The sequence below is a fragment of the Pteronotus mesoamericanus genome, unplaced genomic scaffold, assembly GCF_021234165.1.
Source record: "Pteronotus mesoamericanus isolate MK-2021 breed Mesoamerican mustached bat unplaced genomic scaffold, CSHL_Meso_final scaffold_507, whole genome shotgun sequence".
Classification (NCBI taxonomy): Eukaryota; Metazoa; Chordata; class Mammalia; order Chiroptera; family Mormoopidae; genus Pteronotus; species Pteronotus mesoamericanus.
The window spans coordinates 15014952-15042656 of NW_026555319.1; the positions used below are offsets into that span (position 1 = coordinate 15014952).

The 27705-nt window shown below is 37.2% G+C and overlaps 1 protein-coding gene across 1 annotated transcript in view; it reads right to left on the reverse strand.

Annotated features, from left to right (window-relative positions):
- Positions 1 to 27705, reverse strand: part of TTC28 (tetratricopeptide repeat domain 28) — a 568672-nt gene that overhangs the window by 393206 nt on the left and 147761 nt on the right. The gene's annotated exons all lie outside the window — the stretch shown is intronic.

Sequence of the window (27705 nt, forward strand, 5' to 3'; positions counted from 1 at the left end):
TAAGCCACTACTGTGTGCCAGGACCTGTGCCTACAATCACTATCTCACAGTCCTACAAAGGTCTTATTCCAGACCTTCCTCAGTTTCCACATGAGGACACTGAGATTCAAGAGGGTCACTTGCTCAACCAAGACAGCAACACACAGAAGGTGACAAGGCTGAAATTCAGACCCATGATGAACTAGCTCCAGAGCCTAAGCCCTTTCCATGACATGCCACACGCCTAACTTACCTCTCATCTTGATAAAACTATTAAGTGCCTATGACTTTAAGCACCTATTATTGGTCAGTCCCTGTTCCAGGCACTAGAAGTAAGCAACAGCCTGCCCATGCTCTTGCAATTACACGCTGCAGTCAGCAGCCACCAATACTACCAATACTCTGTATACATCCTGACATATCCAACCATTCTGCACAGCTTAATTTGGATACCTACTAGCACAAGAAGTTCAATAAATTCTAAACTAAAATTCATCAGTCTATCCCAAAATTGGTTTATCTTTCCAACTTTCCTTTATCTGTCCATAGCACTGTCACTCTTCCAAGATCACAAACTAAAACCTTAATATCATTCATTACATCAAATCTGTCACCAAGTCCTTCCACTTCTTTCTTAGACATTGCTTTCAAATTCCTATTGCTGACATCTGAGGCCACAGCCTCACAAAACAAACGTATATTAAGTACCACCACAGTGAAAAGCATCATGTAGGATGAAGATTAAGTCCCTGTGCTAGAGGAAGTTATAAAGAAGGTAGGATAGAAGACCTATAAGAAGACAACCAGGCATTGCCTTAGTCAGTTAAGCAGCACATGAGTTATGTGGTCAATAGGTGTTCCAGGAGTTAGAATGAGAAATTACTGTAAACAGGGATGGTCAAGAAGGTTTTAAAAAGGAATATGAATTAAAAATACAGAGAAGATACAACTCATTCTAGAGCATAAGGTACCACCGTCAGTAATGCCCTTCAGGATCTGGACCCCTCTACCTTTCAGAGTTCATTTCTTACTTCTCTCTCAGCCCCTAACCATATTAGCCACTTCACTGACCTCTGAATATGTCAAGCAGACACTTGTTGCGCCCTCCGCCTGAATCACTCTTCCTCTCGATACCCTCTTGGCTGCCTTTCATCATTCCTTCTAAAACAGTAACATCATGGCCCTGGCTGGTGTGGCTCAGTGGACTGAGTGCCAGCCTTGTGAACCACAGGGTAGCTGGTTCAATTCCCAGTCTAGGGCACATGCCCGGGTCTCAGGCCAAGTCCCCGGGAGAGGGCGCGCGAGTGGCAACCACACATTGATGTTTCCCTCTCTTTCTACTTCCCTTCCGCCATCTCTAAAAATAAATAAGTAAAATCTTTAAAAAATAAAATAGTAACACCAAGACTCACACACAATTACTTTCTAGCTTCCTTTACTCTGCTATATTTTACTTCAAAGCCCTTATTATATATATTTGATTTATTTATTTAATGTTGTAGTCATCCCACAAAAACAAAAATTCCAAGGGAGCAGGGACTTTGCTCTGTTATAATACCAACACCCGGTGAATAGTGCCTGACACAATAAGCAATCAATAAATATTTGTTGAATGAAACAATGAAAGAAAGAGAAAAAGGAGAATATTGTGAGCAAGGGAGGTGAGCATATGTAAGATGTATTCGAGACACAAAATATTGACCTGCCTAAAGTATTAGGCTTAAGTATAAGAGTGTTAGACATAGAGATTTTTGTCTTGCTCAGCTTTATAATTCCCAGGGCTCAAAACAGTGCCTGGCACAGCAAAGGTGCCCAATATTTAGGGGATAAAAGATTGAGGAATGCGGGTTGGGAATGTGTGGAGAATGAACAGTGAATGAGTGAGGTTCCACTCCATTCCATTTAAAGTAAAAGATATTTTGCAAGGTATGTTGGAATGAAGTGGTAGGGAACATTGTAAGGCAAAGAAATTTGGATTTTTATCCTGTAGAACACAAGGCACTGAAGAGGTTAACAGTAGGCAAAGAGCATGGTAGAAGCAGCATTTTAAGCAATCTAATATATAACAAAATATTAACTATGACTTTATGAGCCTCTTTTACTGTAAGCCTTTAGATTTTTAAGACTACTCATATGATTAAATGTTTATTATGACCATTTGACAGATATCAAAACTGAAATTCAGAGGGGTTAAGTAACCTGTTTGTTGCCACGTGGAGAGTTGATGGCAATGGAAGGGCAAGAACTCGGGTTTATGAACCAATGCATGTGTGATGACAGGGAAAACCTACAGCTGCTTAGGGTTCAGGAGAAAAGGTTCTACTTTCTACTCTGCCTCTGACTTGCTATATAACAAAAATTTTCAAAATGACAAGGCAGGTGAATGAATAAATGAAACAGAATCAGGTAGAAGACAAAAGGGAATTGCGAGAATTGCTAACCTGGAGATACATGAATCATGTAAAAAGGTGGCTGTTTAGTAATTCTAGTCAATTAACGTCGTCAGGAATATCACTCAAAGAGTTCCAGATCCCCTGATTTTCACGAGAAGCTACAATTTCCTGATTTTTAACTGTTTGCTCAAAAACTTTAAAGCATCCTAAGAAGCCAAACGAAACATGCCTGTAGGTCTGAATTCCATCTACAAGTCATAATTTGTGACTGCTGACTTAGACCACTCAAGGCTTTACTTTCTTATATGTAAATTAAAGGACTACATGGTTCCTAATCTGTGGGGTGGTTTTCTGAAGGCATCTGTGAATCCATATGCATTCCACGCATGGTCTGTGGTCTGAAGAGCAATCTCCCATGCGCAGATGTTATTGAACTTAATGAAGTACAAAGTTATTTAAATTGGAAGGAAAGGGGTCTAAGAACAGTGGGTTTTATCAGGAAAGAAGAGAGAGAAAATGTATTTATGATTCTATAGAAAGACAGAATCAATCTAAAACTTCAAGGTAATACAAGGCTTTAAAATAGTTTTCAGTTTTTTAGGTATAGTTCCTTTGGGTCACTAATTTGTATGACATTGCTTCCCCTGCTATCTGGTGTTTCAGCTTTCGTTTAATAGGTACCATTCAATAGATCATTACTTAGAAGCCTTTAAATACCAATACCATCTTAAATCACCTCCTTTTTCCTTTGTGTCTTTATTTATTTGTTTTGCTTACTTCAAATTGAATCAGTAATTATACCCAAAATATTTAAGGAATTACTATTATACCAATATATTTTCTCCATTAGGATTATTTATATAGAGCCACCAAGATAACAGAGTTCAAAATGGTGTAAGTTAGCCTTTTGTTTCAAAGATCTGATATCAAACAGTAAGAACACAATTTCTCAGATCTGCAGCTACTAAAAAACATTCTTACCCCTCCTTCATTTTTTAACATAGCACTTTGCAAATCACTTCCCTAAAAAAAGATAACTGTTACAGTCTATTAAAATAGCATTTTCCTCAATAACTACTTGCCCATTCGAATCTGAACAAAAAAAAAAAAAGGAAATGAATGAGAAAAACACAGCTTTTTTCATTGTTGTGAATCTCTTCAAGATTTCCTAAGGAGTGATACTGAGGTGGCAGTTTTATTTGGCCAGTAGAGCCTGGTTCAAACCTTAGATCCACCATATACTAGCTATGTGACCTTCTGTTACTTCATTTTTCTGTATCTCAATTTCCAGCTCTATAAAATGGAAATATCAATAGCATCTACCTAAGTTATGATTGTTGGGAGGATTAAAATATGTATGTACTTATACACAAATACAATATATCTATACTGATGCTATACGTTTAGTGCTGTTGTTATGATTGTTGTTTTACTATGCTAATTCTGATTTTTTTTCTTTCTTCATCATATCATAGATTTTTGTGTTGATTTTTTTTTAAGGGTCACAAGCTACCAGAACTAATGTTCATGTATTTCAGTGGTATAATCATTTTTCTAGTAAGGCTTCTGCTTCTGTGCATGACTCTCCAGGCAACTCTCCATGCTTACTCTCCAGGCATAACTAGAAAACTGTATAAAATAAAGGAAAAACACTGTTTTCATATTGCTTCAGACAACAGACAGCACAATACTATGTGAACCTTGAGGGAAACAAGACAAATGAGGTAAGCTGTATGACCACTCCAGCTTTCTGCTAGAAACACTTTCTCAACCACAGAACAGGAAGGGGATCCCAAACAGAGAACAATGATCTTGCTGAGTTGAGGAGACAGAGATCAAAGCCGAGAGGACAAAGCAGCTGGCACATTCAGAATAAAGAAATGAAGAAGATGAACTCTATGAGGGCTACACAGATCGAGTGCTCCAGAAACCAGCACAGTGATCTCCTTGAGTTTTAGCTGAATACGAAGTTGTCCAATGTAGGGTGAAACTCCACAAAGGTAGAACAACTGCCTGAGCTCACCAGGGCTGCAAGACTTTCAAGTTCCAACCAGCCAGAAGGGAATACCTGGGACATTCAGTTCAGACCTCAGGAAGGTCATGTATTTATAGAAGACAGGTAAACTAGCCTAAAGTATACTCTAAACTCACCCTGACAAAGCTTAAAAACAAACTTTGAAAGAAAAGCAAACTTAATCTATAAGTAACTTAACTATCTGCCAGAACAAAGATCAACACTCTTGGAAGGAAAACAACAAAATCTAGCACTCAAAGAAAAAGTCCACCATTCCATTATTTTCCAGTCATACTAAAGGACATAGGTGCTAACCTGGAAATAGTTAATGTCTTCAGCAAGCAATTAATCTTCTATCACAAGAATGCTATGACTGTGCTACAAATTTTCACATATAAATCAGATGTATGGACTATAATATTTTGGGTTACAATCTTTTTCTTTTTTTTGAGATAGAGAGACATTGATTTGTTGTTCCACTTATCAATGCATTCATTAGTTGATCAAAATGATCTTTCTATAATGTCAACCAAATCATGTATTTCCTGTGTTTAAAACCCACTTAAGGCTTTCCTTTGCAAAAAGAATAAAATATAAAACCTTTCCCATGGCTTATAAGCCTCTACATAATACAGCCTCTCTCTACCTTTCCCTTTCATCTCTTACCACAATTTCTTTTCATTGTGCTGTGGCCAGACCTGCCTTCCGATGGTCCCCTTCGTGACCTTGGTGACTGCAGTTATGTATGACCAGAATTCTCTTCCTCCAGAGTAGGTATCTTCTTCTCAATATTCAAGTTTCTTTTCAAATAGCAAGTCATCAGGGAGGCCTCCAACCAAAATTAATTCCCCTCTCCACATTCAGTATATATTGTGTTACTTTGCTTTGTTTTTTTATACCACATTTTGCAATCTGAAATTGCATTATTTACTCATTTGATCTCTATGTTACTCATCAGATTATAAGATCTGTGGAGTGGTATATATATTGTTCACCACTCTAAGTCCAGTACTTAGAACAATTCCCAGCACATGTTAGGTTCTTACTAAATATTCATTAAATGAATGATCAGATTTAATGTCAGATATATGATAATATTAAAATTATAATATTACTTTTGCAGTAAAATTTTCAGCATGGTATTTATTCATTTATCTAGGGATACTTATAAATACCTTCACTTCTGAAAGATATACTCTCTCCGAAGTGACATGAAAAGGAACCATTTACCTTAAATCAGTAACATGCTCAGGCTTAAGTCTGCAGATGTTCAAATGAAAGAAATAAAAGCTTCTGGAAAAAATGAGCATTATTCTGAAAAATAATTATTGTCTGATAATGTTTTTACTGCAAGAACTCTAGTACTATCACTTTCTATTTTCATTTGTATTAGAGGGAATCTTATATTCCCCAGAAATGGGTGGATAAAATGATCTTTAGTTTAATAAATAAATTTAAAACACTTTGAAATCCTTAGATGAAGTACAAATCACTTGTCAAAAGTACAATCTCATTTGTCAAAACATGAAAATGAAGAAAGAGAAGACAGAAATAACAGGCTCAGAGCTGCCAAAATGACAGGCTGTCTTAAGTGAAATAGTCAAAACATTCATATGGTAATTTTTAAAAGGGCTGTCTATCGTGGCCATCCATATAAAAACATAAGAAGGACTTTTCTTCCTATTTCAAAAGTATATGTCTGGATCAGACAGTGGATGCTCTGGTTACCAAATTAAGCAACAGCAATTAAGATCATAAAAAATTTCCATTTAAGTTCTGAATGCACATCTAAAACAACTAACTGACCCGCATGGGCAGTAGTTGAGAAGATCTTACTTCCACAATAAACTCATCAATTATACCACCTAAAACTATTACTGTCAGTCTTCTGCATATAGAACACAGTACAAACAATAACTTTTCATGTTAGCAGTTATGATTAGCTACATACTGTAAACAGCAAAAATCAAATAGCAAAAAACCACCAAAATAGGGTTAAAGACTTAAGTAAAATGTACAAATATTATTTTTAATTATTTTCCATTCTCATATAGTATCTTAAATAGTTTTCTTGTTCACATTTTTCCTAAGCATTCCTCTCTCTTGCAACACTAGTAATTCTAAAAAACAGGGCATCTTCTTGAACTGTCCCCTTCATTGGGTTGATGAGTTCACCATCAAATCTACACTTTCATATATCACCCCACTTCCTGGGATGTGGAATCCAGTCTAGCAATAAAACAGAAGTTTTGTTCAAACTTGCTTTGGTAACAAAGCTGGTATTTCTAGACTTGCATTCAGATATAAAGCTACTAAAAAAGAAATTTGTCTATTTTTGACATTTCACATATTGCATAATTCTATTTATGTGAAATGTCAAAAACAGGCAAATTCATAGAGACAGAAAGTAGATTAGTGATTGTCAGGGGCTGGTGGGTAAGGGAAGTAAAGAGTGGCGGCTAATCAGTACAAGTTTCCTCCTGGGGAAGATGAAAATTTTTTGGAATTAGATAGTGATTGCACAACTTTGTGAATACACACAAAAAAACTACTGAATTATATACTTTAAAGGGATAAATTATATGGATTTATGTGAATTATATCACTATAATAAAGCTGTTAGAAAAAAATGTGGTCAGCTTGCCCTAGCCAGGTGGCTCAGTTGGTTAGAATATCATCCCCTGCACCAAAAACGCTGCAGGGTCAATCCCCAGTCAAGGCACATACAGGAGGCAACTGATCAATGTCTCCCTCTCACATCTCTCCCTCTCCCATCTCTCCCTCTCCCATCTCTCCCTCTCCCTCTCCCTCTCCCTCTCCCTCTCCCTTTGTTTCTCCCTCTCCCTCTCTCTCTCCGTGTGTGTGTGTGTGTGTGTGTGTGTGTGTGTGTCTCTTCTTTCCCCCAAATGCCACCCCCTTTCCTCTCTTTCTAAAATAAGTATTTTAAAAATCCTCAGGTGAGGATTTTAAAAAATGTGGTCAGCTTTCCCCATTCACAAAAAAAAAAAAAATTAAAACTTTTTCTCTCATAATTTTTTTTGTCTTTGGCATGAGTTATCCCTCGTCTTCTAGTACCAGACAACAAAAATGAACAATTAGCAAACTAACATCAGCATGAAAAGTTCAGAAAACAGGTCAACATTCCTAACTGAATGGGTTATTTCATTCATGGACATGTGTTGATAATATAAATTTATTATAAGGATGTACCACAGTCATTTTCTATAATTTGATTGTCTCTAATACATTTGAAAGATATAATAAAATAAGTCAATACTTCATAGCATTCTACTAAGAACACCATGACTCTGTGTGGTGTCTTGTTTCAACATGTTAGAGCCAATGAAACAGAACAAAAGCTAATGAGGCCAAATAAAGATTAAACTAATCTTTATAACAACATATGCTAGCCTAACATATCTCATCTGTGACTATAAATTCTTTTTTAAAAAAGCTTGTACACAAAACTTTTCTCAACGCCCTCCCCCAAAGTAGACAGAAAGATTCTCACCAATTTTAGCACCATGACCAAAGATAAAATTTTAAAATTCCATTCCTAAAACACAGTTGCTATTCTATGTGTCACAATAAAGTCCAACTGGAAAAGAAACTTATATACCACCAATGAAACAAAATAAAACCAAAGCACTTTTGCTCCCTGAAACATAGTCATGTGTTAACAACCAGAAAGAGTCTCATACTTGAAAATCCAAAACCTTTGTTTTCCATAGAAATTTCTAGATTCTTTCCATAATTATTCTTATGTACAAGTATTAATTCTTTATAATAAATCAAACAATGTCATACACTTTTAATTATTGCTTTTTAAAAATATATGCTTTTAGGTGAAATACAAATACCATATGATCTTACCTGAAGTGGAACCTAATCAATAAAACAAATAAGCAAGAAAAATATAACCAGATACATTGAAAGAAAAAACAAACCGACAGTAACCAGAGGATAGAAGGGAGGATGGTAACAGGGAAAAAAAGAGGAAGGAGTCAAGTCAAGGAACATGTATAAAGGACCCATGGACAAAGCCAAAGTGGAGAAGGAAGCAGGGACGGGGCAGGAGAAAGTGGTGATGCGAAAATGGAAACAACTGTACTTGAACAATAAAATAAATAAATTTAACAAAATGCATGAAAAAAACATATGCTTTATATTGTGGAATTAATCCCCTTTCATTAGTTTTATTTTTTAAATAATGAAAATAATCTTTGATATTATTTTGTATTTAAACTTTATATTTCAGTTATAGTTTACATTCAGTATAAATTTGTGTTAGTTTCACGTGTGGAGCATAGTGATTAGGCAATCATGTACTTCACAAAGTGACCCCCCCCCCCCATATTTCAAGCACCTGCCAAACACTACAGACAGCTATTACAATATTGTTCATTATATTTCCTATGCTTTACACCCCCAACCCTTGCTATTCTTACCTAACATTTCTTCCACATAAATTTCAAATTCTTTGAAAAACTGGACATTGGTACCTCATAATACAAGTATGCAAATATACTTTTGAAGGAGTCTTGCCTCCCCACCTCATCCCCTACATACAATATTGCAATAATGAGTCTGACAAAGCATCTAAATCCAACTCAGTTTTTAGGAAATAGAAGAGACACCATAACATGTTTAAGAAAGCACAAGAATACAATCAGCAAAGTCCAAACTAAAAAAGCTGTGTGACAATTGACCCTGTTTCTGCAAGAGGTAATTTGCAAGAGGAGAAAGAGAGTGAGAGATCAAGAGAGCCAGAGGGCGAGAGAGCAAGGGCATATGCAGGAGCAAGAAAGTGAGGGAGAATACAGAGAGAGAGTAAGTGAATTCAGAAACTAAAAGACATAGGAAGCAATGCATGGATTTTTTTTAAATTTAATAAAGTTTTATTTTTCAAAATGTACAGCTGGTGGGACCTGTTGTTACATCTTCACCAGCAGCTGGGGTATCCCTACCTTTGGTGTCCCCGGTGTGCATAACCCGGGCTCTGTGGTTTGAAACTAGTTTATTAATTCTTTTGCTAAGGGGCTCCTGAAGGGTTGCCTAGGCCGAGGGACTGCAGATTTTCAGTCTCTCAGAAACAACAGCTGGGGTTATGAGCTTACAGTTGGGAACTTTCTAACAAAGTTCATCATATGTTGCTTTGTCAGACAAGACTAGGTTGTAGAGCTTGTCCCAACTTAGACTTGGACCACTTCTTTTTGGCCTTGCCCCCAGATTCTCATACTAAGACTTTGTCTTCCTTGGCTGCCTTTCCGGCACCTTTCTTCTTCTTGTCATCCTTGGATGGCACAGTGAAAACTGAAGAGCCACTGCTATCCCTGCAGCCTCAAGTAGATGTCAGACCAAAAAACATATAGATCTTAATTTAGATCATGAGGCAAACAAACCCACTATGGGATAGAAATGAGAACCATTAATGAAACAATAAAAGAAATCTGAACATTGATTAAACTACCTGAAAATAAAGAGAAATTACTATTAATTACATTTAGGTGTGATAATGATATTGTGGTTATGTTCCTTGTTTTTTAAAAATGTCTTTTTCCTTTAAAGATGCATATTGAAATATTTATTAATGAAATAATGATGTCTAGGACTGCTTCAAAGTAACAGACAAAAAAAAGATTGGCCATGAGTTAGTAACTGTATATGAGAATTGTTCTTTCTCTACTTGCATATGCTTAAAATTTTTATAATGAAAAGTTTTTTAAAATGCAGTTAGAGCCCCTCCACATATTTTCACTATGTTAAAGCTGAAAACATGTAAAGCTGATAAAGATTTTCAAACTATGTCCCAGCAAAAAATGGCACAGCTTTACCCTCTGGTTAAAACATTGGGTCTCCTGGGCAGACGCTTTTCCAAGGAGGAGATACAGAGGGCCCAGAGGCATTCGAAAGGATGCTCAGCATCACTAGCCATCAGAGAAATGCAGATCAAAACCACCATGAGGTACCACCTCACACCGGTCAGAATGGCCATCATAAACAGATCCACAAACAACAGGTGCTGGCAAGGCTGTGGAGAAAAGGGAACACTAGTCCACTGTTGGTGGGAATGCAGACTGGTGCAGCCACTGTGGAAAGCAGTGTGGAATTTCCTCAAAAAGCTGAAAATGGAACTGCCTTTTGATCCAATGAGTCCCCTGCTGGGACTATACCCTAAGAACACCAAAACGCCAATTCAAAAGAACCTATGCACCCCAATGTTCATAGCAGCACAATTTACAATAGCCAAGTGTTTCAAGGACCCTAAATGCCCATCAGTAGATGATTGGATCAAAAAGTTATGGTACATTTACTCAATGGAATACTACGCAGCAGAAAGAAAAAAAGGACTACTAAACTTCGTGACAGCATGGATGGAACTAGAGAGCATCATGCTAAGCGAAATAAGCCAGGGGGCGAAAGACAAATACCGTATGATCTCACCTATAAGTGGAACCTAACCAACAATACAAAGATGCAAGGAAAATAAGACCGGTAACACTGAAAGGAAAAGAAACAGAGACAAGAGGGAAGAAGGGAGTGGGGGCGGGGAAAAGGAAGGGAAGGGGAAAGTCAAGGAACATATCGCAAGGACTCATGGACAAAACCAAAGGGGAAGAGTTGAGGGAGGGAGGGGGCAAGGGAAAGTGGTGGGGGGAAGGCAGAGACAAATGTATTTGAAAAAAATAATTAATTAATTAAAAATAAATTAAAAAATTTTTGCCTCAAGACAATGGTAGAAAGGGGAGGTAGGGACCAGAAGAAGAACATGTATGAATGACCCGTGGACATGGACAACAGTGTGGGAATTAACTGTGGGAGTGGGGGAAAGGAGGAGGGATAGATGGAGGAGGGCAAAAGGGGAAAAACTGAGACAACTATAATAGAATAAACATGATTTTTTAAAAAGTTTGCCTCAAGAACTTAGAATACATGGGTTAAGGGGGGCAAAGAGGGAAAAGTGGGACAACTGTAATGGCATAAACAGTAAAATATTCAAAATAAATAAATAAAATCATTAATGTGTCCTTCTAGAAAATATTGTTGTTTCCCAAGGTCATGAAACTCAGCTTAAGAATTATTACTTGTTCTTAAATCAGAGCTTAAAAGAATAAAACAATATTTTAAAAACTTAGAGTACAACTCAAAATAATAATAAAATACATTGAAATGGATAAGAAAGCCATATCTGAGGATTGCTAATGATATAAAAAATAAATAAGTAAAACAAACAAGGTAATAAATTCACAAAAATATATATTTAAATAACCTAAGAAGGCGGATTTTAGCTTGAAGGTAGTATGGACTTCATTTCAAATTTACATCTAAAAACCACTCTGAAATGGGTTAGATGATTTGAAAAATTCTACATGTATCTAAACCTGTTTTTCAACAACTTTCTCACTATTTTCTCCTAAACTAGAGATGTTAATACAAACCAGGATTTGGTAAAAATAGAAACATCAAAAGATCTGTTCCTAAATAAGAGGTTTAATCTTTTTTAAAAAGTCAATTCCTGAAAGGTATATTAAAATATTTACCAAAATAATAATGTTATATCCAGTTTTATCATTAATGTATCATGCATGTTAACAAAAGATTATTGCACAAAATATCCAAAATCGAGCCCTGGCCGATATGGCTCAGTTGGTTGGGCATGATTCCACAAACCGAGGCAACAAATTGATGTTTCTCTCTCACACAGGTATTCTCTCCCTTTTTTTCCTACCTCCCTTTCCCTTCCTCTAAACCCTCTCTCCCTTCCTCAAGTGAGGATTTTAAAAACTAATAATAAAATTTTTACAAATCCAAAGTCAAAAGGGTCTCCTAACAAGCAGGTGGCTCTGGGTGTGTGCATGCGTGTGCGTGCATGCATGTTCTGACAGTGGGGGGTTGGCGTGGTGAGTGGTTTGGATTGGGAGTTTTATACTCCTACTCCAAAGATCCTAATCTTTTCTTCTAATAGAAAGCTGTAAGAAGGTGAATAGAACCTGACAAAAACTGCCTTGCTCTCCAACCTTTTCACAAAACAGGGTCAAAGTGCCCACCTGCTGCCACCTGCTGCTGTCTTCCAGGTAAGGCTCACCTAAATTCCAAGGCCATGTCCACTTTTTGCAGAAAGTATGTATTAGCAGTCTCTTTTCTTTCTTGCTACTACCACTGATCCATATTAACAATGCAATTGTCTTGCCTTTGTCCTCAGTCTCTTAAGCTGAGTCCTGACTCCTTGGTACCCAACTCCTTATCCAAGGTTTTTTTCTTGTCTCTCAGTACCTAGGAAACTGAATCAATGACTGGCTCTTGATCTCAAGAACACCTTTTCACCAGCCATCTGTTCTGATTTTTGGTGTGTATCTCCTATTCTGAACTGTCCTGCTCTCAAATACCCCAGGCTTGGCTGTAACAATCAGTTCCAAGGCTGTCCTTTCAGGAAACATTATTTGTCCTGCAGAGGAAGAATGGAGATGTGGAAGGACATGTTCACTGAACAAAAGGATTAAATACAAACACATATGCATTTTAAAATGGTTAAGATGTAAATTTTATATATTTTTCCACAATAAAAATGCAAATAAATCAAAACAAATAATAAAAGTAGAACCCCAGAGTCTATAGAAAAAAGAATAGCTATAAAATGAGTCTCTAAAAGGAGATGCAATTAGGATTATCAGGACAAAAGCTGACTAAAACGAAGAGGCCAGATCAGCATTTGGTATTAGGATGGTTAAGCCCAGAAATAAAGTCATAGGTAAAGGATGATTATGGTAGGATGCTTTTTGTTTAACTAGTTTTTAATATTCAAAACTTACCTTGTTGAATGAATGAATGACCATTGATTTATCCAAAGATAAATGACTAGTAAGTGGCAGAAATAGCATTATAATTCTCAATCTAGATCTCTTTTTCCATTGGACCATACGGTTCTATTAAGTCTATCTTAAAAACTGATAAACACCCCGCTATGGTATCAAATCCAATCTTCCCCTTGGTTTTTGAGGTCCTCCATAATCTGGGCCTAATCTCACTCACCAGCCCAACCATGTCTAACTTTAAAATCAGGCCACTCTAGTTTATAAAAGTAATAGTGGCCTCCTCTCTGTCTTTTCCAACAGTTACACTTACCTCCATCAAGGTCATAGCTTAATCTGTTGCCCTGTTCTGGAACTATTTCCTTTCTCATGTCCTGCCACCTGAAACACAGCAGCCATCATTCACCTCACAATTTGTCTCAGTATCTTCTCTAAACCCATGGCATAATTATACTTAGTGTATACAGCTTAGTATTACTTGTTCTTTGATGGTTTCACATTTGTTAGTATTTCCTATTATTTCTTACAGGTAGAAACTATATTTTAACAACAATGTAATAGCTATAATTTATTGAGCAACTGTGATAGATTGTATTATATGTTCAAAATACTCACTGTTCTTCTCTACCTGACTCATCAGGGGAAAAAAAAATCCCTTTCTCTGACATGAGTATACTTCTTGTTCCAGTGATGTCAGGTTTGGCTACACGACTAATTTTGGCCAGTAGAATTGGCTATGCCACATCTGAACAGAATTTTAAGAACTATCACATGGTCCCATCATGCCTCTTTTCCCTCTGTCATGATGTGGGCATGTCTCAGAGGCTAAGGCCAGTCTGGATCCTACAAAAAAAAAAAAATTACAGACCAGGTCTGCAACTGACCTGCAGCCAACATGAATGAGGACGGTGAGTAAGAACTAAACCCCTGTACTTGTCAGCCATTGAGATTTGGGGACTGTTACCCCAAAATAATATAGTACAAGCTAATACCTCTAAATAATACTCCTCCTGCTGCTGTTTTCCCCACCCTTACCTTTGCAGCATATACAATTACAACAACAACATTATTAGAAATTCCAAGAAGTTACTTGGGGAGTCCTATAGCTTTCCCTCCCTAGTCACAGTGGGGCTGAGGGCTTCCAAGAAAATTAATCATAACGAATATCTGTGGTATATAATGCTAAGTGAAATAAGCCAGGCAGTGAAAGACAAATACCATATGATCTCACCTAAATGAAGTACGTAATGAACAAAATAAATGAGCAAAATAGAACCAGAGGCATGGAAACAAGGAACAGACTGACAGTGACCAGAGGGGAGGAGGAAAGGGGAGAAGGGTGGAAAAAAGGGAAAGGGACTAGAAAAAGAACATGTATGAATGACCCATGGACGTGGACAACAGGGTGGGAACTGACTGTGGGAGCGGGGGTTGGGATGGGTGGAGGAGGGCAAAGGGGGAAAAATTGGGGCAACTGTAATATAACAACAATAAAATATTCAATTTAAAAAAGCAGTAGGAAAATATGTAGTGCAAGGCCTATGGATCTTTACATTTTGCAAATCCATTCTGTCAACTATTCAAAAACAGCACTCAATTTAGCCAGCAACACTTCTACCAAAATTCCATCTACAAAAATCCAGTTCCACTCAGGAGCACCTTACACAATGCTAGGCCCACAATAATTCCTCAATTAATTTCTTTCAATTAATTTCAATTTCTCCAATTAATTCCAATGGAGAAACATTTGAATGCCATGTGTATTGGGACCAATCAAGATCCAATATGTAGTGCTATGGCAAGGCATGTGTGAGGGGCCGCCGCCCAGACCACCTGGCTGGCCACAGGCAAATTAAGAGACTTCCAGCCAAGATGGAGGCATAGGTAATCATGCTTCATCTCTGCAGACAACTACAGCAAAAACTACAACTAAATTACAAAAAAAAAAAAAAAAAATCACCCCAATTCATCACAAAATCAAGCTGTATGGAAAACAACCAAGGATTTAAAGAAGCCACATTCATCCAGGTGGGTGCCTTTTCTACAATAGGCCACACTTCTAAGACAGGGAGTCAAAGCAGTCCTACCTAATACACAGAAACAAACATAGGGAGGCTGCCAAACTGAGAAGATAAAGAAATATGGCTCAAATGAAAGAACAGAACAAAACTCCGGGAAAAGAACTAAATAAAATGGAGATAAGCAACCTATCAGATGCAAAGTTCAAAGCACTGGTTATCAGGGTGCTCAAAAAAATTATTGGGTATTCCAACAGCATAAAAAAGACCCAGGCAGAAATGAAGGCTGCATTAAGTAAAATAAAGAAAAATCCACTGGGAACCAACAGTGGAGTGAATGAAGCCAATGTTCAAATCAATGACATGGAACATAAGGAAGAAAAAAAGCATTCAATCAGAACAGCAAGAAGAAAAAGGAATTCAGAAAAAAATGAGAATAGAATAAGGAGCCTCTGGGACACCTCCAAACATACCAACATCTGAATCATAGGGGTGCCATAAGGAGAAGGGGAAGAGCAAGAAATTGAAAACTTTTCTGAAAAATTAATGAAAGAAAACTGCCCTAATTTGGTGAAAGAAATAGACATACAAGTCCAGGAAGCACAAAGAGTCACAAGCAAGTTGGACCCAAAGAGGACCACACCAAGGCATATCATAATTAAAATGCCAAAGGTTAAAGCTAGAGAGAATCTTAAAAGCAGCAAGAGAAAAAGAGAGAATTACCTACAAAGGAGTTCCCATAAGATGTCAGCTGATTTCTCAAAAGGTACTTGGTAGACAAGAAGGGACTAGTAAGAACTATTCAAAGTGATGAAAAGCAAGGACCTACAACCTAGATTACTTTATCCAGCAAAGCTTTCATTTAGAATTGAAGGGCACATAAAAGTGCTTCCCAGACAAGGTAAAACTATAGGAGTTCCTCATCACCAAGCCATTATTGTATGAAATGTTAAAGGGAACTATATAGAAAAAGGTCAAAACTATGAACATTAAAATGGCAACAAATGTACAATTATCAACAACTGAATCTAATAAATACACTCAGTAAACAAGCAAACAGGAACAGAATCATAGATATGGAGATCATTTGGAAGGGAAAGGGGAAGAATGGGGGAAAAGGTACAGGGATTAAGAAGTACAAATTGGCAGGCATAAAATAGACAGGAGGATGTTAAGCACAGTTTAGGAAATGCACTAGCCAAGGAGCCTGTTTGAATGACCCATGGACATGAACTAAGGGAGTGGACTGCTAGAGGTACTGGGTAGAAGAGGGCCAAGGGGGAAAAACTGGGACAATTGCAATAGCAAAATCAATAAAATGTATTTTTTTTAAAGAGTATCTGTGGTAAAAGAAGACTGGCATCTCATTCCCCATTTGGATATCAGTTAGACCAGATGTTCAGGCGCGTTAGAACACAGATCAGTGGGCCCCTCCAGGCCTAGAATTTACATGCCTAACAAATTTCCAGGGGATGCTGATATAGTTCATCTATGGACCAGACCTTAAGAGTTACTGGGTTAGGCAACAAATGTTTCAATTGTCCTGATAATTTGAGAGAGCTAGAAGAAAGTGGACAACAGCTGAACAGCTTAAATTCCCAAATTCGGTATGGCAAAGTTGCAAGAACTTCCAAAACTTAGATACCAGATGGCTTGGGGCATGTTGCTGGTATCCCACACAAGAGGAGTACCTTGAGGCAAAGGTATTCCAGCAGCAGGAGGCTTTAAACTCATGTATCACTAGAGGTGGACACAGAAAAGATGGAAAAGACAGAACTAGAACTTAGTCTCTCATATTAAGAAACTGCAATGAAGAAGCTTCTAAAGGATCCTCAAAAATGTTTATACACGTGCTTCCATTAGAGAACTAGCATTTGTACACTTGCCAACAATGACCAAAGAAACTGCAGCAATCAACAGGGAGTGATCTACAACTGTACCAATAAAGCAAGAGACATTGAACCCTTTCTATCTCCTTCCTTCTAGTACGCTGGAAGAGCTAGAGACCCAGAAAAGACAGTGACGAAAAGCTTTCCTGATGAAGCCGGGGCCACTGGCTCTGGAAAAAGGATAAAAGAAGAACTTTAAATTGGATACAATTGTGGATTTTTAAATTAAGCCACAGTGATTTTTTAATATCCAAGAAAGCACACAGAAAGTTCTGGAATCTGGAATTTGATCAGAAAGAGAGATTTGGCAGAGCATGGTTGAAGGAAGTGCTTACAGGAAAATAAAGCTTTGTCGTGTCCGTACCCCCTTAAGATTGGTGAGGAAGCCAGACGCTAATTTAGCACCTCTGTTTTCCTAACTAGATGCATATCTTTCATAGTATCTTAATGATGCTTACTTTTCAATTTTCTTCAGAAAATGTTTTTCTTATCTATGAAAAAGACTAAATTAGAGTGTGATAAGATTCTATTGGTCTTCATTTGCTCACTTCAGAAGGGAAAATATTATCAAACTTGTATCTTCATTAGAGGAAAATTTAAAATAAAATACCTTTCTCAGTATCAAGAATTGTGTTTTATTTTACTTCATCTACTATCTCTAAGTTCCCCCTGTTACTTCATTTTCAAAACTGGAAGAGATGACGCTTATGTAGTGTTGACCTTCCAAGAATTTTTACACCCACCTAACTGAACTATAGCATTCTTCACTGCTTTAATATCCTCTTCCAGAACAGAAGGAAGCAATACCACTTGGAAGCCATTTATATTAAGCCAAATTTCAATTTACAAAAGAACTTGAAATGACCTGATATTGTGGTCTTTTATAGACTTCACACCAGATGCTTTCCATTTTATACACTCCCCAAAACTTCAGTTTCTTACTGTATTTCTGCACCTCTGTGTCCAATGATCATATATAATGAGCAGAACTATAAAACATCATAGATTTACATTTTCTGGTTACTGACTTAGGTTTACTGACAAACTCTGGTTTCTCTCATTTGGGAGAAAACTACTTTCTTCAGTTGTCGTACTGAAATACAATTCTTCGGGCAATCTCTGCATGTAGGAAAATTGCAGAAATACAATACAGATACAGATAAATAATAAGAAACCAGAGCCAAATTTTAATTTTTAAAGATACATATCTAAATTCTAGAAATACTCCATTCCCCAACTTTATAATAAGCAGAGAATAAGTCTCGGAATGATTATATAAGTCAGGATGGGGTTTAGTTGCATGTATTAGATGACTCAAAGTAACAGTGGTTTAACTAAGAGAGAAGGTTAATTTTCTCCAATATACACAGGACCCAGAGATCAGAAGTCCACGGCTGATCTATCATCTCCGCTCCCACGAGGATCCGCTCCCCCGAGGATCCGCTCCCCCGGCATGCTTCCTAGTGCTTCCCCCCATCTCCAACACACACCTTTCAACAATAGTGCAAATATCTACTTCAGCACCAGCCATCTTATCCACATTCCAGCCACTAGAAAGGTAAAAGACAGGAAGAAAAGCACATCTCTCCCTATAAAGATATGTCCTAGAAATTGTACTTCACACTTCTGATTACACCCCACTGGCCAGAATTTTGTTTCATCAATACACCCTAGCCATGAGGTTGGGAAATGAAGTCTTCATTTTAGGTAGCCAAAGGTCCAGTTAATAATTGCCAAGTTTATTGCTACAGAAGAAAAGGAAGTTAGCAATTTCTGTCACAGGAATGATTACATTTCATTGTTCAGCACCAGGACTTAAGTTGTGACCTCAAGCAAGTCAATTTACAGTTTATCACTCAAAAGTCTCTCAATTCTTGACGTGAAGAATATCAACTAGAAAAAAAGGTTAAAAATACAACCTTCCAGTTATAATATGAATAAGTTCTTGGGATCTAATGTATAGCATGGTGACCATAGGTAACAATATGGTATCATAATTTTGAAAGTTGCTATGAGAGTGGATGTTAAATCTAATTCACCACACACACACACACAGGAAATTATGTGGCATGATTTTTTTTTAATCCTCAGTCAAGAATATTTTTTTCATTGTGTTTTCAGAGAGAGAGGAAGGGAGAGCGACCTCAATTCAGGTGAGGGGGAAACATCAATCAGTCACCTCCCATACATGCCCGGACCAGGGTTACGGGACGATGCGCCAATCAACTGAGCCACACCGACCAGGGACATGATAGACATGTTCGCTAATGCTATTTTGGTAATCATTTTGTAATATATAAGTATCACACATAATGTAGTATGTCAATTATGCTTCATAAAGCTGGGGGCAACAGATAAAGAAAAATGCCAGAAATATAAGGTTGTACCTGAAAATGCCAAGAGATTCTTAACTTAGGGGCAGAAGTAAATTTACTAAGGATTTTAGTGAATTTGAGCAATGAAAGGAAATAAAACAATGCTGATGTGATGCTCTCTGTTTCTTCTTTCCCCTTAACATTCTCTTCCATACTGCAGGTAGAAGTGTGAAAAAATTCCATTGTAAAGCTTTAGTGGTGTATAAAAAGACTGTAAACCAAACAAAAGTAATAAATCTAAAGAAATCATACAGAGTACCAAAAATGTGAGATGTGACTTGGCACTAAGACTAGCAAAGAACAGCACAATGTGTCATTGATCCTGCATGGCTACATTTACATCTCTAATTTACTCATATAAATGCATTAAGCCAGATGGTTTTAGAGACTAGCACTCTGCATATACTTGTGGGTGGGCACCCACATCTTCTGTACTTTATGGGTGCCCAGACTTTGGCAGTACCCACTCCACACCCTTCTTTAGTTTCCTGGTATAGACCCTTTATACTTATTTTTCTTAATTTCCTATAATCAGCCTTCTAACATTCAATATACTTATGCCAACATCAGCTGTAACCTTGCTAAGTAATATACTTAGAATACATTAGGAAGACAATTTTTTAAATGAGGATTTTATTCAATTTGGAAAAATTAGTATCCCCTACCAAAAATGGGAATCATGCATTTTACTAGTATAAATCCTATTCCATTTTTTAAAGAATAATCCACACTAATAACTGGGATTCTTGAAAATTTAATAAAAATTACAAAACCAAGGCTTTTATCTGTTAAAATTTAATACTGATTTTCAATTACTATAATAATTCTGTACTTACTGATCTGTTGGCATCTAGGTCCAACCAGACACATCATGTGAGTCTATTCAGTAAGGCAGCTGTGGTAGCAATTTGTTTCTAGACTAACAATATACTGTTGAATATGGTCATTTTCTTCTATCTCAAGTACCATCAATTATGGATCCTCAATTAGTCTTCTGTATGGAATTGTCATATTAGAAAATATAAATGACAAGCAGATGAAATAAAGATATGTCTCAAGCATTCACAAGCTTAGAATTTTTGTTATATCCTAAAATAAACCTGAAATATCCCAGAAAAATTTTAGAGAGAGTAGGAATGCTATGATAGTATAATCATGTACCCAAAAGAAAAACATCCTCAAAGAATATGAGCATGATTTAAAAACAATAGACACAATGTACTCTGCAAAGAAGCTGAATGGATCCCCATGGCAAATCTGTAGCTGGTCTACAAATGATGGGAACAACTAAGGAAGGGTATCTTCAGGTGCACAATTCAACCAGGAAAGGTCCAGGTCACAATCCCAAGACCCACAGAATCTATTTATTCAAATGATGGCAAAAGCTATTTAAATCAGCAATCTCAGGGGAAATATAAAAGCAGATATACAACTATCTGATTCTCAGTTTATGTGCCTTATTCCTCCTCTAATTTGGATTATTATTTCTTTCATCATCTACTGCTTTCATACATGAGTTTACCAAAATGATAAGAATAAGTAATAATTCTAAACAGCTATTTTAAAAACTTTATCTCTTTTGATGCTATATAGGGGGGGTCACAACTATTGGACTGGCTCTCATTGATTTTGAGAGCAAAGAAATAATAATCATTAAGTGTCTATCATTCCCTGTTAGATTCATCCTTCTTGGTACAACTAAAACACTCCAATTATGATTTTTAAGGACATTTATTTATTCTGTCTCTAGTTATAGCTAAGTTAACAACTGCAATTTAGATCCCCTTTTATCCTTCTTTCTCTTGGAAACCAAGCCTCGTCAATGAGATTGTAAGTCTAAAGTATGTTTGTTCTGCATGAATCTGTCCCCTGGCTGCAGGAAGCTGGACATCTGACCAAGTTAGGGATTCAAAGCTCTTGTAGGAATCTGGAACTGATATTCAATTCTATTATTTACTATCCTATTAGTCTGGACCATTCTCTTGTGAACCCAGGACCTAAGGCCACCATTATTTGTTAGATATGCCAAAAAAGAGAAAGCTGGTCTTCAGAAAAAGAGAAAAAAGCATAATCAGTTGCAGACAGAGAAGCAATGATAAGAGACTGGTAAACTGAACAACAGCCCACAAAGATATCCAGGTCCTAATCCCTGAAACTTGTAAACATCATCTTATATGGCAAAGGTACTCTGCAGATGTGAGAAAATTAAAGATCCTGAGATTGGGAGAGTATCCTGGATTATCCATGTAGGCCCTAAATAATTACAGGTGCCCTTATCAAAGAGGGAGAGGGGTGATTTTACTACAGAAGAAGGTAATGTGATGACTGAACCAAGATGTTATGTTGCTTTAAATATGGAGGAAGAGGGCACAAGCCAAGGAATGAGAGAAATGTAGCTCTAGAAGATGGAAAGGGTGAGGAAGCATATTCTCCCCTAAAGCCACCGTTGCTGGTGGAATTGGAGGCCTTGTGGTGTTGCAAGGAAAGCAGTCCAGAAGACCCCCAAGAGAGGATGAGGTGTGGCAAGATTTATTCGGGTGGAAATAGAAGTCTGCCTCTGTGTCATACCTCCATTTATCCTACCATGGAAAAAGTCCAACTGTGTCTTCAGCAAGACCAAAACAAAGGCCAGTATCCAGAGTTTGTTTCACTGCCCCAGCGTTAGCAGTCTCAGTCCCTGTCCAGGTAGCTTAACACTATTCCCAGTTGTGTTGCTGTACACAGGCTCCCACCTGGAGCCTGCATTTAGAGTCTGTGTGGCTGCTAGACCTGCACAAAGAAATAGGGCAAGTGTGTGATAATGGGCAAGAGAGAGAGAGAGAGAAAAGCGTTGTGGGGGTGGGGGTGATGTTTCTTTGTTAAGCTGGGCTATATTATCTCAGGCTTAGAATGGACCAGGCACATTTGCAAAATAACCAATCAACTTCCCAAATTTTGGGGGGCTTCTAATGAGTCCTTCCTTAGCCAAATAATCCTATTCTCAGATTATACTGACAGGCCTCTATGGTCAGGCACCTTCCCCTGCACCATTTTAACTTCTACTGCACATATACTTACCTCCCCCTGCCTCCTCCAACAATTTGGTACTGGAGGGAGGAAGGAAGGGGTATTGATCCTTCACAGGATAATGCTGTGATCCCCTAGGTAGTGCGTGAAGCTGTAACCTCCTGGCTAAGCAAATTTATGCTCCCCAATGGATTATGCTTAATAATATCTGATTCCCTTTGCTTTCTTCCTTCATTAATATCTAGCTAACTATCTACACTAACACTTCCAGAGAAAACATAATCCTGACAACACCTTGATTTGAACCCAATGTATTGATTCCAGGCTCCTGAGCATCCACAACTTCGAGAGAATAAATTACTGTTTAAGTGTGTGATAACGTGTTATAGCAGCAACAATAAACTGATACACAGTTCATCTGGCCCTAGACAGAGAGACTAAGAAAAGTGTGTGATAATGTGTTATAGCAGCAACAATAAACTGATACACAGTTCATCTGGCCCTAGACAGAGAGACTAAGAAAAGTGTGTGATAATGTGTTATAGCAGCAACAATAAACTGATACACAGTTCATCTGGCCCTAGACAGAGAGACTAAGAAAAGCGGTTGCCTGATTTCCTAACTGTTTTTCTTTTTTATTGATTCTAGAGTGAGAGGAAGGGAGGGAGGCAGAGGGATGCAGGGGGAGAAAGAGAGAGATCAACCTGCTGTTCCACCCATTCACGAATTCACTGGTTGCTTCTTGTATGTGCCCTGACCAGAGATTGAACACACAACCATGGATATCGGGACTACACTCCAACTGAATTACCCAGCCAGGGCCTAACTGCTTTCCATTTCATTCCCTCAAGTGATCTAGGGTGCAAATCTTGCCATTAGGTTCCATGAAATCCCAGAGTTTCATTACAATAAGTTAATATTTTGCTTAGGACAACCAGAATCTTCCCTAAGATGTAAAGCAAGCCCCAAAAAGTAAAAGCATAGGAAGCTATGCAGTATGATTTGAGAAAAACCATAACACATGATCTCCAGATAAAACTGTACTTGCAGCAAAGTCAGAAACGGTGCCCTCAAATTTCTACCAAAATAGTCACTCTTGTAGCTTTAGGTATTTTCTTTGGCATGCTGTGCTTTAAAATGAAACTTTTTACCCGAAAGTGAAATTCCCCGATATAATTATATCAAAAGAACATATTAACATGGCTTTGTCAACAAAATAATGTAACAAAGTTTTATATTTGGCCTTAAAGAAATAGGTTTGGGAAAAGGTACATTTGCAAGAAGGAAATTAGAAAAGCCTACAACATAAAACAGCACCTAAAAAGGCAAAATTCAACAAAGTGGCTATGATACAATAAGAAATAAGAAATATATATTTAGTCTTGGTTCTCAGCTCCTCTACACAGCTCTAAAAACCTTTGGCATCTCTGGAATGGTAAGAGTCTTCTATATGCTGATGAGATGACTAGTGCCTGGGAGCTAGTCTCCAGAGAGACCAAGCCATTATTATTAGAAGACTAGAACTTTCAGCCCTGGCTTGTGTGGCTCAGTGGATTGAGTGCCAGTGCTGACCTGAAAACCAAAGGGTTCTCAGTTTGAATCCCAGTCAGGGCACATGCTGGGTTGCAGGCCAGGTTCCCAGTAGGGGACGAATGAGAAGCAACCACACATTGATGTTTCTCTCCCTCTCTTTCTCCCTCCCTTCCTCTCTCTAAAAATAAATAAATAATACTAGAACTTTCAGTCCCACCCCCTGACCTCTAGGGTGGTTAATCAACAAAAGCCAATCATTTAATCAATCAAACCTACAAAATGAAGCCTCCACAAAAGAATTATAAATGATAAGATCCTGAAAGCTTCTGAGGCACTAGGAGAGCGCCATGCTTAGAGCGGACCTGAAAGCTCTGTGCCCCTTCCCTCTTACCTTACCCTATAGAGCTCTTCCAAAAAGTGTTTCACTGAGTTACATGAGCTGTTATAGAAAGTTGTCAAACCAGAGGAAGGGTCATGGGAACCCACAATTAATTGTCAGTTGTTCAGAAGTACAGGTAAACTGGGGCTTGTAACTGGCGTCTGAGATGGGAGCAGTCTTGTGGGACTGAGCCCTTAACCTGTGGGGTCTGTGTTAACTCTCTGTAGTTAGTAGGACCCCCAGTTGGTACCTGGAGAATCAGAGAATTGGTTCTTGGTGTGGGAGAAATCCACACATTAGCAATGAAAAAGGAAGTCATTTTAGCTCAGAGAGAATAGTATGCGAGAGGTGGATACCCAGAGAAGGTAAGATTCAAAACCTGGAGATGAAATGACCAGATTTTCCCTACAGTTCAGTCTTAGGCCTAACAGATTTAGAGGATCAACAGAAAATCCAGGATGTGCTTCACAAATTAACCCTATCTGAAAAGCTCAGTACAGAAATTATATTCCCCAGCATTATCACTAGATCTCAGTAAAGTGAGAGAGGCAGTTTTCCATTTTCAACAATGAGAAACAGGATCGCCAATCCTTTCATCTTTCAAAGCTTGAGAAATTGTACTTTTATGAATAGTCATTATCCTATCAGTCTTTTATTTACCTTTTTAATAATATGTATTTACAGTTCTTTTTCCAAAATGTGTTGTCTTTCCTTGTAGTACCTTTAAAAGATAGGTCATTACAGTGCTGGAATTCCTAATAACTCAGTTCTCAAGTTACATGAAAAGACAAGATGTCATTATAAATTGTTTGATTAGTGATCAGAAAAACCAAATCCTAATTTAACAGAAATCTAATCCAGGTTGAAATGCTAGAGCTAAAATCATAGGAAATAAAGATATACTTATTTAGAAATGACTGTAACCAATAAATAAATAAATAAATAAATAAATAAATAAATAAATAAGACCTAGAGGGGAAAATGCATGCTTAACATAAATTGGGAAGATACTGTATCTTTTGGTGAAGAAAAAGCAGTGTCCTGAACAATAGATAACTAAAGTACCCATTTATCACTTGAAAACAACAGGGAGCATGAAAGGTCAGAAGAGGGGAGCAATCACCCCAATAAGATTACTCATGGACTCTAAATGCTCATCACTAATTACAAATTATCCAGTAATACTGTGAAATGATCAAATGGGTTAATACAGGATTTGAATTAACTTTCTGGTTTAAGATTTTCCTCTAATCCACTAAACCTTAGAATCAGTGAAGTGTGATCTCTGCATAAAATGAAAAAGAACAGTGGGAACATTAACATAATATTCCAATCTCTTGCCAGGCCAGGCTCAGATCCATCTCCTTTGCCTGGGTAAGAACGTAATGCTTTATGTCTGACCTTTATCAGGATCTACCTTTTAGAGAAAGGTCCATTTGAAGTCAGAGAGCATCTTTGGGCCTCTGGAGGCTAGTGACTGTGCTTCATGCATCTTGAAATCTTTCTTCAGTGCTTAATAAATGACATATGGTTGGTTGAAAAATGAAGGACACAAGTTAATATCAAACACCTTCCTTCCCAGGTTCTCCTTTTCTTTCCTGTATAACTAATTAAAGCCCACACATACCATACACATACCATACTCCAACCAACTAAGAAACAGAAAAAGCATCTATTAATATCATTCCTTTACATTAATTTACATAAAACATCATATCTACTTTTCATGTTCCAATTCTCCACCCTGGATGATTTTCTTCCTGATGTCCCTATCACTTTTTTATTTTTTTAATACAATGACATTTCTTTTGTTAAATGGCTGCTAGTCTCTTTATAAAAAATAATGGTAAAGACTGACTTGCATAGTTGCCCTTTTACCTGTGGGGGGTATGAGCTTCAAGGAGTGAAGAAATAATTCTTGTCAGGGATGGGAGGGAAAAAGGAGAGAACAGAAAAACTGCATTCTATTGCTTGTTCTGGGTAACAATTTCACAGGTGTTTGTTTAATGATAAATTATACATCTTGTTTTGTATACTTTTATGTTTGTAGATTATATTTTGATAAAAATAAAATGTATATGTTTATCATCAAATGTACAAAAAGAGAAACTGCAACCACAAAATAAGAACAGATTATTTTAAAAATAAAAAACACTGCAGAGAATTCAAAAAGAACTTTTGGAAATTAAATATATATTAAAAATTACATACTCGCCATGAGGATAGTAAGATAAAGCTAAAGAAGCCTCTGAAAAAATAAAATAAAACAATTTGATGACAAGAGAGAAAAAATTGGGAAGAAAATTCAAGGGCCAGTCCAGGAGGGCCAATATTTGCATAACAAAGCTTCCAACAAAAGACAATTAAAAAAATAAAGGGAGGAAATCATGAAAGAAATGATTCAAGAAAATTCCAAAGGATATTAATTTCCAGATTAAAAATAAAATCCACCAAGTACTCAATGCAACGAGTGAAAATACATCAAGGCATCATATCAAGAAATTTCAGAATGGTGAAAATCATATTTACTTCTAGAAAAAGGAAAGTAGTAAAGGGTAAAAATGTATATATTTAAGGGTCATAAAGAAAAGATCTGGAACCTGAATGACTTTACGCTACTCAAGAAAAACACTCTTATTTAATCTAGTTTGAGTGAGTTTCTAATCCATACAGAAGAATGGCAAAACAGCTTTAGCTGAGAGCATAACTCAAAAAATTAAAATTGACCCATAATTATTCCTAAAAACATGAAATATTTCTTTATACTGTCATGAAATGAAAATGAAAAGGTATTCAAGCAGAGAAATAATAAAATCAATTCACTTCATAAATGCTAAAAAATATTCTTGTTATGGGCTGAATGTTTAAGCCCTAACCCTTAGTACCTCAGAATGTGACTGTATTTGGAGGTAAAATGTTTAAAGGGGTGACTAAAGTTAAACGAGGTCATGTAGATGAGCCCAATCCAATATGACTAGTGTTCTTACAAGAGGAAATTAGGATACAAGCACACAGGAAACACCACGTGGGGACAGTAGATGGTGGCCATCTACAAGCCACGGAGCGCACCTCAAAAGAAATCAATCCTGTTGACACCTTGATCTCATATTTCTACCCTCCAATATGGTGAGAAAATAAATTTCTGTTTTCTAAGCCATTCAGTCTGTGGTACTTTGTTATGGCAGCCCTAACAAGTTAATACAATTCTCCTAATACTCTGACAAAAATAATTACTATTAGTTAAACATGGTGGATTAAATACGTGCATTTAGGTCTCCTCTCTTCTAAAATCCCACTAAAATGATTCCA